Source organism: Sciurus carolinensis, chromosome 12, assembly GCF_902686445.1.
Source record: "Sciurus carolinensis chromosome 12, mSciCar1.2, whole genome shotgun sequence".
Lineage (NCBI taxonomy): Eukaryota > Metazoa > Chordata > Mammalia > Rodentia > Sciuridae > Sciurus > Sciurus carolinensis.
The window spans coordinates 98,285,587-98,299,342 of NC_062224.1; the positions used below are offsets into that span (position 1 = coordinate 98,285,587).

The 13,756-nt window shown below is 32.9% G+C and overlaps 1 pseudogene; it reads right to left on the reverse strand.

Moving 5' to 3' along the window:
* Positions 1-858: 858 nt before the first annotated feature.
* LOC124961122 (cyclin-dependent kinases regulatory subunit 2-like) lies at positions 859-1,098 on the reverse strand (annotated as a pseudogene).
* Between the last annotated feature and the right edge of the window lie 12,658 nt (positions 1,099-13,756).

Sequence of the window (13,756 nt, forward strand, 5' to 3'; positions counted from 1 at the left end):
ATTTCTGTCATAGTCTATTTGCCTCCAAGTATAATTAGCATCAACCAAGGAAGAACTGAAATTCTGAAAATTCTTGAGCTACTTCTATTACTATTAAAATGACAAATAATGTGAACTTTTTACATAGCTCTTGGAGTAAAGAAATGGGGAAGAAAATCATACCAAAAATTTTGTCTGTCCCCAAATAAACACAAATAGGAAATTTGAAATTTCAACCAACTCTTCTTGTACTAAATGTGATTATGAACTATTGCCAGTTTTCTTCATTAAAAAGATATTGTACTGGATCTGAGCACTTACAAATATGCAGGCAAAAAATGTATGTCTACCTATAACAAATCTTAGTTTTGTGTGTACATGTGCACATGTGTGTATAGATATATTTATATAAAATATATATGAAATTCTTTCTCTAACATACCAATCCATATTCAACAAATATACACACACACATACACCAATTGATGCTAGACTAGATACATAGCTAAGTAGGTGTATAGATAGATATAATATGATATTCATATGATTGTGATATTATCAAATTATTCAGAGTTGTATCTATTCTTTTTTTTTTTTTGTAAATGCAACATACAAACTTTATTTAACAAAAGTAACAGGTAATGTCAAACAGGCACTTATATTAAGAGAAAAACTGAGTAGGAGAAATTTTATCTTAAACACCTTACAATAACCTACTTGCAGTTGCATTCAACTGAGCTCTGTTGCTGTGAAGAATACAGCTCATGCACAGGTATGGATGAATGTCTTGTACATTTCTCAAGTATTCACTGAATACTACCTTATATACATGTATACATTAAATTTGTGAAAGATTTAATTGATGATCCCAGATATACTTCATTTTTGTTGCTCTTTTGGAAGAGGTCGTCTAAATAGAAGAATATGCGATTCTGGCTCATGAATCATGGAATGAACCCAGCCTAGATTCTGCTGGACACCAAGTCTCCTCTATTCCTCTTCAAACATTAGATGTGTTTTGGGTACTTGTTTGGAAAGTTCTCTGGGTAAACTGACATGCCGGTACTCATAGTGCTCTTCGAAGTACTTGTCTGAGTAGTAGATCTGCTTGTGGGCCATACTACCGGTGCACAACAGGGTGGAAAGCGAAGACTGCAAGAACAAGCGAAGCGGAACCCACGTCCATCTCAAGTCAAGGCAAGGACTCGACTGAGTTGTATCTATTCTTAACAAAAAGTTCTGTTTATATATATTAAGATAAATATATCTTCTTTAAGTAAGATTTTTTATTTTATGAGATTGTACTAATTGTCTTTGCAAATATATTATTAGGGGCATATTATGATGATACCTTCATATGTTCATGATAAAGTAATAAGAGTACTTTAGAGGTATCTTTTTCATTAGTGGTATGTAATGAAAAAGTACCAAATATATATTGAAAAACTCACCCTGGACTTTGTTTATGGCACCCATCTTGTTATTGACTGTGTAGGATAATAATAGAAAGGACATTTATTTTGCAATTTGGGAACTGATTTTCAATTCACATATGTTGGAACAGAATAATAATAGAATAGAACATTCTTATTAACACATCATACACTTAGTCATCATTATGGATCATATATTTTTATCTCTTTGGATGCCCCACAATCTTTGACTGAATATCAGATATTGTTAATTTTGCCATGCTGTCTACTGGGTATTTTTATATTTCTATTAACAATTATTGACACTCCTTTTGTACTACAGTTAAGTTACTGGGTAAGAGTTTGATTCTGGGTGTCAATTTTATAAGGTGTTATGTGGACCGAGAGCAATACTCAAGCAAGGCATTTTTATTACACTCATCAATAACATGTGCATTGTATGACATGTTGAAATAGACCTTGATCTTGGCATGTTGTAATGCAAGGACACATCTGTGGTTTCTTAACTTTGGCACTATTGACATTTTGATTAGATAATTCTATATTGTGAGGGAAGTACTGGTCCTATACATTAACACATCCCTAGAGGAGACAATCAAAAATGTCTTCAGGCATCACAAAAGTCCCCTGGTGGGGAAGTGGGGGAGAGATATCCTTAGTTGAGAACTGCTACTCTAATTCTTCCCATCACCCCAGCCATTCTTACTTTTCTCTCATGCTTGCAGGATAAGTGTCCCCTTGCATAAATACTCAAGGTTCTTTCTTTCTCAAAGTAGCTCTTTCCTATCAGAATTAAATAATTTTCTTTTGAACTCTAGGACTCTTAAACTACTTTTATTCTCAATTTCATCTTCTCAACTCAGGGATTCTCCTTGTCAAAAACTTGGTCCTTGTCCCTGATGCCAATCCAATAACAAGGACACAGTTTTGAGTGAAAGGAAAAAGAAGGTTTACTGCTTTGTTCGCAAAGGAGAAACAGGGAACTCCTGTCCCAAACTCTGTGATTCTGCCCACCAGCAGGAACAGGGAGCTTTTACAGAGCTGACTCAAAGACTACGTTCCACATGTTCTCTCTCTGGAGTAGTAATTCACTTGTTAATTTGGGAGACAGTCATTTCTGAGTCTTCTGGTACTATCCCCAGAGTCTGGATTACTTGGTTCCTATGGTGGGTGTGTACTCAGGGACAGATAACTCTGCCAATGATGGAGAAGAAAAGTAATCCTGTTTCCCCTAAGATTGGGGAGGGAGAAAGATTAGGGAGGAGCAGGGAGAGAGGAAGAGAAAGAAACATGTTCATTTTAATAAGTTGCAGTGGCAGAGCAGCAAGGGATGTATTCAAAGCAGAAAGTGGACCACTGTTACATCCTGGGCTCTCAGTTTTTCGAACACTCACCTTCTCCTCATCCCCAAATCTCCCCGAGAATACCATCCTTGTTATACAGTGATCGATGTCTTGAAAGGCTTTGTACCAAGTATTTTGTTTGGTTGCTCTTAACCCTTGAGGATATCTTCAAATCTGATACCACTTAATCAGTAGTGGTCAGATGTGCAAGTTCCTTATTAGTTGGGAGGAAAATTAAAGAGTTCAAGTATTCATTTTAAGAGGTTTAATTATTAGGATCTGAAAAATTATAGATGCCTGCTATCATTTCTGGAGTCATTATGAAACAGCTATACTTCCTCACACAGAGAATAAAAACTTCCTCAAGTTGAGAATAGATGCCAAGGAAATTAAGACTGACAGGTTCTCTGGGTAACAAAATTTACATATGAATACTCCCTGTCTTTTCTCCCTCTTTGTTGTCTCTTATCATATAAAATCTTTTCACTTTCTAGGCCAGGAAGGTGGATATTTGAGAAAGAAAGATCTCCTCTATCTTCTTCAAATGGGACTTTGAATAAACCTATTTTTCCACTGTGTGACTGCTGAGTATTTGTAGAGCATGAAAAAAGGTAAGCCATTCCCTTCAATAACAACGGTAGTAGGTTGATTCAGGGCCACCCAAAGGAATGGTCACTTACCAATCGCTAATCCCTGAAACCTCTAGATGGTACAAGGAAAAAATAACCTTCAGGAAAGTGGCTAATTTAAGCATCATGGCTTGCAGAAATAATCTGGGTTCACCCAAATGAACCCTGAATCCAATTGTATGCATCTTTGTAAGACAGGCAGAGGGAGAGTTGATACGCCAAAGAAGAGGAAGCAGCATCACCAAAGACACAGAGATTGCAGTGATTTGTCATAAATAAAGAAGACCAACACTCTCCATGCGACAGTGGAACTTGTTAGTACTAAAACAAGTGGCAAAACTGGGAAATTTATTCATGTTTTGCCCAGGAAATAGGGTGCTTATGTATTTGAAATTAAAACTTTGATCATATTCTTTGACTCTCTTTTCTATCAATTTTTTCCATTTTTTGGTTATTTAACCACCCTTTTATTATTGTCTATTAGTTATTTTTTAAGTTTCCTGTAGATACTATATATAAAAACTTACCCCCTATATCAGAAATTTATTTTTGCTTACTTAAAAAACACATTCTCACAGTTGTGGGTCTTAGAAGTCTGCAAATCAGTGTCACACAGCCAAGATCAAGACGCTTGCAGGACCTCAGTAGTCTAGAGAAGAATTCCTCCTCTACCTCATCCAGCTCTGGTTGTTGCTGAAAGTTGGGTCCTGCAACAGTGGGAAAGCTACTTCAGAATGTTCACTCTTAATTCCGGGGTTTCTTCCTCTTGTAAATGTTGTCCCTTATAGTCTTGATTACCCAGTAAACCCATAAGTGATTAGTACATATGCCAACTACAAATATATACATTTATATCTGCATAAATGTCTGTGTACTTAGTATATTTTAGTGTGGTTAATATATTTTCAACATTAAGTGTTCATATTTGTACTGTGTTTTATTAGTAAGAAAATCTCTCTGAAATAGAGGCATTCAAATGGAAATGAATCATTATATTTTGTGTGAGGTTAATTAATGATCTAAATAAATGGTAGGATGACTATAAACTGACCTCTATAAAGAGTTGCCTAGATTGTAGCTTCTTCTTACTCTACAGAGAACACTGACCCTAATTCTAGTACTTTTTAAAACTTATTGCTTAAAAATCTTGAGTTAATCAAAAAAGAATGATTCAACAGAATAATGAAGTTCAAGGTATAAAAAGAAATAGAGAAGAGAGGGATAACTTTCCATTTTAAAGTGAAGAATTTAAGATATGATATAAACAGAAAGATTATTTAAATTTTCAATAAAAGATTAAAGTAATATAATTAATATTTTAATAAAATAATCAAATATATGTATTTATATTCATAATAAAGATATCAAATGTAAGCTATGAAGGTTGCATATGCTTAACATCATCCTGTGATAAAATTTGATCATGATTTAAGATGTCTCTGTTAATTTTATTTATTTTTCACTTTCAGAAACAATTCACTTGTTATATAAATTTCAGTGTCATGCTATGGTGGTTTATCTTCCAGAAATTTATTGAAAAAATACCAAGATAAAGAGTTTCCCATATATTATTAGCCCTAATTTGTGGGCCTTTAGAAATGATTTTCAGGACTTTTGAGATAAACAGGTAAATAGTTGGGAAAATATTGAGTTTTAAATGTTAAGGTGATTTAAAAGATAAATAAATAATCAACTATTACTTCCTCTACAAAAGATTGTTCATTAAACTTCCAGGTAGATTTTTCCAGGCACTCTCATCATTTCTTGACATTTCATTTATAATTTTATAATAAACCTATCATTTATTATTTCATTTTTATTTATTTATATTTATTTTCCCCATAAGCCATGAATAACTCACATGCACATATTTGATAATAATACTTTTATCCTAAAATCTGAGGATTTTTTAAAAATGAAATTACCACGATTGGAAGAGTACAGTGAGTTTCCTTTATCAACTTGAAATAATCCCAGTTTTTGGTTTGCATTTTCATTATGTTAAAATTTGGGTGACTATTTTCATGCTGTGAACATGATATGTCGTTCATTGTCTTTTCTCTCATTTTCTACCACAGAATCAAAAAGAAATGAAGAATAAAGGAAGGAAGGAAGATGGGAAAAAATAAAGGAGGGATAGAGAGAGAGAAAGAGAAAGAAAGGAAAAGAAATGACATCATAATTCTCTGTTATGCCTGTCTCTTTATTGAATGAGAGCAGAAATTGTGTTCATCATTTTATTCTGAAACTCTAAAATACTGTTGGTCATAAATGCTAAAGTATAATGTCATGTACTGAAACATCTAGTATTCATATTCTTGAGTGGATTCTGTAGTTCTCTGTTTTTTTTTTCAAGCATTCTAAATGAATGCAAAGCATATCATAAGAAAGTTTCCTTCTTAAACTTTTTGGCTCACACCACATTTGAGAGAAATATTTTCTCTCTTAATTCATTATGACAAAATAGCTAATACATTATACATGGAATATTTAACATGGATAAAATATAAATTTGAATTTGAAACTAGAAAAGTGAATAGGACACAGATACTTAGTTAATTAAAAATGGAAACTTTTAGATTTTACTTTGAACAAGATAATTCACATTTTATCTAAGTGCCCATGATGTTAAACTGGGATTGAGGAATTTTTGTTGATAATAGTCATGAATGCTACATACTAGAAAATTGTTATGTTTATTATAAAATTATCAAATGGTCATTATTCTTCTGATAAAAGGCTTTCTTCAAATATGATCAAATACTGAGCAATTCTTACTAAAAAGTTCATATAATTTTCACATTCAAAAACGATTTGTACAATTATATTTATTCATATCTAAAATAATTTAGTTATGATTTAGTCATGCCAAAAATACATTTTATATTAAAAAAGGACATTAGAAATTTGAGTCAAAAAAAACTCAGGTCTTAATAATAAAAGAAATGGTGGAATGTGAGATAGTTTCTTCCCTCTATCTATATAATATTTACATAGTCACCAATTTTTATTTTTTGTGAAAGACATTTGAGAAAAAATTATGCTTGTTGATAATGAAAGGTATGCAGTATATTGAGTGGTGCTTTCAACATTGCAATGGAAAAATAGCAAGAATAGATATAAAAGAAGCACAGGGCTAATGATGTAAAAATCCAAAGATCATTTACAAGATAGATTTGCCCTCGTATGTCTGTCTTGCAGCTTGCCAGTGAGCACAGAGCTCCATTTGTTGGTTAAAAATACATCATGATGAGGATTTCTATGAGCCTATAAAAGTCTAAACTTTTTCTAAAAATGGACAAAAATCCAGATTATTTCAATTAATATCTGGATTTCTATATTTCCTCAATTGTATCACCTTTCTCATTGTGTAGATTATTCAAAATTATGCAACTTTTTAAAAAAGTGTTATGCTTTCATGAAAATAATCTTCCTATTTTAGGTTTCAGTGAGTAATTATCTAAAGGCATTATTATAATTTTTATAAATTCAAGCTAAATATAGAACTCTTCTCTTCCTTTATCCTTTATAATTCTCTAAATGTATCTAATGTCATTACAGTTGAGAGGTACTTTCATAATGTCAATCTGTTTATATATCAGTGCCTTCATCTCTTTGACATAACTTCTGAAATGTCACTTTAAAATGTGCCCCATGTATTATTTATAATACTATGCACATATATTGCATTGAATTTGCTTAAGTATTTTAAACTATAAGTGAATAGATAAAGCATTGTTAAAATGAAAAGAATATTTTAATTCAAATGTTCTACTTTTAATAGTAGACAGGAAACCATGTGGCTATAGTTTAGATAGGAGATGTCACTCAAAAGATCCTGTGCTCATGCAGGAGGTGAAATGATCAAATTATGAAAGTTGAAAACTAATTACTCCATCCTAGTCTGAGTGGATGGACTGGGTATAACCATAGGCAGAAATGGCGTGGTCAATAGAGGCAAGTCATATGGGCTTTGTCCTGGAAGGATTATTTTCCTTGCATCCTCCCTCATCCCCTCTCCTCTCCCCTTTCCTCTTTCTTCTCTTTCCTTCCTGGCCACCATCAGCGATGGAGAAGCACTCCTCCACCATGCCTTTCCTTCATGATGTTTTGCCGCCTCTTAGTTCCAGAGCAAAGGAATCAGCTGACCATGGAATAAACCTCTGAAACTGGAATCCAAAATACACTTTTCCTCCTCTAAGTTGTTCTCGTATGGTACTTTGATCACAGCAATGAAGAGCTGACCAACACATGTTTATTTTCAAAACCATGATATCTGTGATTTTGAACAACTTATTTTAAAATAATTATTAATGGTATTTTAAAATAAAAATAAGTACTTTAAAAAGGAGGATGGCAAGAATGGAGGAAGGAAGGACTGTATAGAGGGAGAAGAGGGGTGGGAGGGGTGGGGGGAAGGAAAAAAATAACAGAATGAATCAAACAGCATTACCCTATGTAAATTTATGATTACACAAATGGTATGCCTTGACTCCATGTACAAAGAAACAACATGTATCCCATTTGTTTAGAATAAAAAAAAGAAAAAAAATAATTATTAATGCTTTCATAATGTATTCATATGAGAAGAGATTATGTATGTCTGCTTTCAATTTTCCAATCAAGGAATTAATATTACCTTGCTTATGACTTTTGTCATAGGGTGTGTTAATGAGAGTATAAACAATATTAAGATGGCAGCCTGAATACTGGGTAAATATGATGATTACATTTGAAAATATTTTACTAATTACAATATTATGTACTTTTTAAATCTGTGGGAGAATTGCTATTGAATTTTCTTTTTTGGTAGAGATTTTTGACATTGTTCAAACATAATGTATGTGTATGCTAAATGTGAAGTACTAAAATCTACTGTCATTTTTGTGACAAGTAAATGATAGTGAACACAATACATTGGTTAATCCTTAATATTCAAAATCCTACATTATGAAATGTTAGAATACATGTAGGTAGAAATATATATATAAATTCTATAAGTCAAAATAAGTCAGCTAAATTTTATCTACTTGAACTTCTACACATTGTTAACTTTTAAAACATAAGAATAATTGTAAAATTTAAATAAATTTGAAATAATTGAAAAATAAAAACAGTGAAAAAAAAGTATATCTTCAGTTAATGCATATGTTTCATTGTTGGCAAATAATTCCAAATTTTTATATTTGATGATTATGATAATGAGAGAAAGTAAAGATTTGTCATTTGAACTTTCAATATTCTTCATTATGAAATAATATGTCTTCTTAAGACTTATACTGGAAAAGACAGAAAAATAAATTTAAAAAACCATAATGTTAAATGCATGTAGTAGTAGAATAAACAAAACAGTATAGGTAGAGAGAGGGAGGTGCGGTTGTATAAGGGTCATCATTTAATATTACAGCATTTAAGCAGATACCTGAACAAAACGATAAGGCCAATCTGGTGGATACTGGAGCTAAGTAGTTCAAATACAGGTACCAGCATCATATAGGAAGGAAGGTAATATTGAGAGTATGATTTAGGAACCATAAGGAAGAGAGGGAAGTTGGAACCAACAGACAAAGGATTATGGGTACAAGATAATAGCAGAAGTGATTGGAAAAATAATGTGTAGGAGACTGCAAGAATTCTGCTGAGAAAATTAGACCTCTCCTTTTTTTTTTAAATTGTATTTGTTTATTTATTTAAATGAAAGAAACATGTCTTTAGAAAAAATTGAGCCAGGAGTGATAGGGTCTGTCATATTTCCCTAAGATCATTTTGTCTCCTGCATGAAGCATCTATTTAGGATAAGATTGTAAAGACAGGGAACCATTTCCATTTAAGAGAAAACAGAAACATGTGCGTAAGAGGTAAGGTTGCTTTGGTAAGCGGTGATGATAAGTATTCATATTAACATACATATAGAAGAGAAATAGAGAACATACGGGGAGCTATAACCATACATACATTGAATGAGGTTATGTAGAAGAAAGATATGGATATGGGATGGCTCTGAAATTTGAGCCTGAGCAAATGGAAGAATTGAGTTTAGCGTTCATTTTCAAAACTGAAACTTAACAAAATCATTTTTTTTTGCTACAATAAAGGATTACTTTAATTACTTCTTTCATGCAAATTTCCACATTTCCCTGGAATAAAACTATCTGAATTAGAAATTTACAGTCTTGTGAGCTGAACTTTAATTTGTTTATAAACGCATGAATTCTTGTCCTCTTTTTTAAAAAAATTTTACGTGTTTGTTGATGAACCTGTTATTTTATTCATTTATATGTGGTGCTTAGAATCAAACCCAGTGCCTCGTACATGCCAGGCAAGCACTCTACCACTAAGCACAACCCCAACCCCAGTCCCGGCCCTTTTTTTTTTAAGATTTAAAAATCACACTAAATATTTATTTATAATTTATTTTTTTTTAATTTTTACAGACTGCATTTTGATTCATTGTACACAAATGGGGTACATCTTTTCATTTCTATGGTTTTGCACCATGTAGATTCATACCATTCATGTAATCATACATGTACTGAGGGTAATGATGTTTACCTCAGTCCACCATTTTCCATACCCCTGCCCCCTCTTCCCTCTCATTTCCCTCTACATAATCTAAAGTTCCTCCATTCTTCTCTCACCTCCCACCTCCCCACCCCCATTATATATCATCATCCACTATCAAGGAAAATATTTGGCCTTTGGGTTTTTGGGATTGGCTTACTTCACTTAGCATGATATTCTCCAATTCCATCTATTTATCTGAAAATGCCATAATTTTATTCTTCTTTATGGCTAAGTAATATTCCACTGTGTATATATACCATAGTTTCTTTTTCCATTCATTAATTGAATGGCATCTAGGTTGGTTCCACAATCCAGCTATTGTGAATTGAGCAGATATGAACATTGATGTGGCTGCATCCCTGTAATATGCTGATTTTAAGGCCTTTGGGTATAAACCAAGGAGTGGGATAACTGTATCAAATGGTGGGTCCATTCCAAGTTTTCTGAGGATTCTCCATATTGCTTTCCAGAGTGACCGTTTCAATTTTTTAACTCCACCAGCAATGTATGAGTGTGCCTTTTTCCCAACAGCCATGCCAACATTTATTATTGTTTGTGTTTTTGATAATAGCCATTCTAATTCGAGTTAGATAAAATCTTAGAGTTGTTTTAATTTGCATTTCTCTAATTACTAGAGATGTTGAACACTTTTTCATGTATTATTAATTGCCTGTATGTCTTCTTCTGTAAAGTGTCTGTCCAGTTCCTTAGCCCATTTATTGATTGGGTTCTTTGTATTTTTGGTGTAAAGTTTTGTAAGGTCTTTATAAATTTTGGAGATTAATGCCCAATCTGAAATGTGTGTGGCACAGGTTGTCTCCCAATCTGTAGGCTCTCTTTTCACATTATTGATTTTATCCTCTGCTGAGAAAAAGTATTTTAGTTTGAGTCCATCCCATTTATTGATTCTTGCCTTGATTTCTTGTGTTTTGGAAGTCTTGTTAAGGAAGTCTGATCCTAAGCCAACATGATGAAGATTTGGGCTTGCTTTGTCTTCTATTTGGTGCAGGGTCTCTGGTCTAATTCCTAAGTCCTTGATCCATTTTGAGTTGAGTTTTGTGCTGGGTGAGAGATAGAGGTTTAATTTCATTTTACTGCATATGGATTTCCAGTTTTGCCAGCATCATTTGTTGAACAGGCTATCTTTTCTCCATTGTATGTTTTTGGCTCCTTTGTCTAGTACGAGGTGACTATATTTATGTAGGTTTGTCTCTGTGTCTTCTAGGCTGTACCATTGGTCTGCCTGTCTATTTTGGTGCCAATACCATGCTGTTTTTGTTACTATTGCTCTGTCGTATAGTTTAATGTCTGGTATTGTGATAACTCCTGCTTCACTTTTTCTGCTCAGGATTGTTTTGGCTCTTCGAGGTCTCTTGTTCTTCCATATGAAGTTAATGATTGCTTTCTCTATTTCTATGAGGAATGTCATTGGGATTTTAATTGGAATTGCATTGAATCTGTATAGGGCCTTTGGTAGAATGGTCATTTTGACAATGTTAATTCTGCCTATCCAAGAACATGGGAGATCTTTCCATCTTTGAAGGTTTTCTTCAATTTTTTTCCTTAATGTTCTGTAGTTTTCATTGTAGAGATCTTTCACCTCTTTTGTTAGATTGATTCCCAAGTATTTTATTTTTTGGGGGCTTTTGTGAATAGAGTGGTTTTCCTAATTTCTCTTTCAGAGGATTCATCACTTATGAATAGAAATACATTTGATTTATGCCTATTGATTTTTTATCCTGCTACTTTGGTGAATTCATTTATTAGTTATAGAAGTTTTGTAGTGGAGTTTTTTGGATCCTCTAAATATAGAATATTGACAGCTTGAGTTCTTCTTTTCCTATTCATATCCCTTTAATTTCTTTGGTCTGTCTAATTGCTCTGACTAGTGTTTCAAGGACGATGTTGAATAGAAGTGGTGAAAGAGGGCATCCCTGTCTTGTTCCAGATTCTAGAGTGAATGCTATTAGTTTTTCTCCATTTAGAATCATATTTGCCATGGGCTTAGCATGGGTAGCCTTTACAACATTGAGGTATCTTCCTACTATTACTATTTATTCTACTGTTTTAAGCATGAAGGGGTGCTGTATTTTATCAAATGCTTTCTCAGCATCTATTGAAATAATCATGTAATTCTTAACTTTAAGTCTATTGATGTGATGAATTACATTTATTGATTTCTTGATGTTGAACCAAATTTGCATCCCTGGGATAAACCCCACTTGATCATGGTGCACTATCTTTTTAATATGTTTTTGTATGCAATCTGCCAGAATTTTGTTAAGGATTTTTGCATCTATGTTCATCAGGGATATTGGTCTAAAATTTTCTTTCTTTGATAAGTCTTCGTCTGGTTTTGGTATCAGAGTGATACTAGCCTCATAGAATGAATTTGGAAGGGTTCCCTCCTTTTCTATTTCCTGGAATACTTTGAGGAGTATTGGTATCAATTCTTCTTTAAAAGTATTGTAGAATTCTGCTGAGAATCCATCTGGTCCTGGGCTTTTCTTGGATGGTAGACTTTTGATGGCTTCTTCTATTTTGAAATTGATCTGTTTAGATTGTGTATGTCTTCCTGATTCAGTTTGGGAGGATTATATGTCTCTAAAAATTTGTCAATGTCTTCGATATTTTCTATTTTGTTGGAGTATAGATTTTCAAAGTAGCTTCTAATTATGTCATGTATTTCAATGGTGCCTGTCATGTTCTTTCCTTTTTCATGATGAATTCTGGTAATTTGAGCTTTCTCTTTTTCTCTCTTCACAGTGTGGCTAAGGGTTTATCAATTTTGCTTACTTTTTCAAAGAACCAACTTTTTGTTTTGACAATTTTTTGAATTGTTTCTCTTGTTTCAATTAATTTATTTCAGCTGTGATTTTAATTACTTCCTCTCTTCTACTACTTTTGATGATGATCTGTTATTCTTTTTCTAGGGCATTGAAATGTAATGTCAGGTCATTTAGTTGCTGATTTTTAATTTTTTTACTGTATGAGCTCAATGCAATGAATTTTCCTCTTAGTACTGCTTTTAGAGAGTCCCAGAGATTTTGATATGTTGTGTCATTGTTCTTGATTACCTCTAAGAATTTTTTTTTTATTTCCTCCCTAATGACTTCTGTTATCAGTGGATTATTCAATAGCATATTATTTAGTCTCCAGGTGTAGGAGTAGTTTTTTTTTTTAATTTTATCAATGATTTCTACTTTCATTCCATTATGGTCTGATAGGATACAAGGTAGTATCTCTAGTTTTTCTGTATTCCAGTGGCTTCTTTGTGGCATTGTATATGGTCGATTTTGGAGAAGGATCCATGAGTTGCTGAGATGAAAGTGTGTTCACTTGATGATGGATGATATACTCTGTAAATGTCCATTAAGTCTATATCATTGATTGTATTATTTAGTTCTATAGTTTATTTGTTCTCTTTTTGTTTGGAGGATCTAAACAGTGGTGAGAGCACTGTGTTAGTCACCCACTATTATTGTGTTTTGGTTTATTTGATTCTTAAAATTGATAAGGGTTTGTTTGATGTACACAGATGTGCCATTGTTTGGGATATAAATATTTAAAATTGTTATGTTTTGCTTGTTTATGGGGCCCTAGAGCTGTATGAAATGTCTTTATTTATCCCTTCTGACTAGTTTAGGTTTGAAGTCCACTTTATCTGATATGGGACTGGAGACCCTTGCTTTTTTACTGAGTCCATGTGCATGGTATGTTTTTCCCCATCTTCTCACCTTTAGTCTGTGGATATCTTTTTCTATGAGATGAGTCTCTTGAAGACAGCATTTTGGGTCTTTCTTTTTAA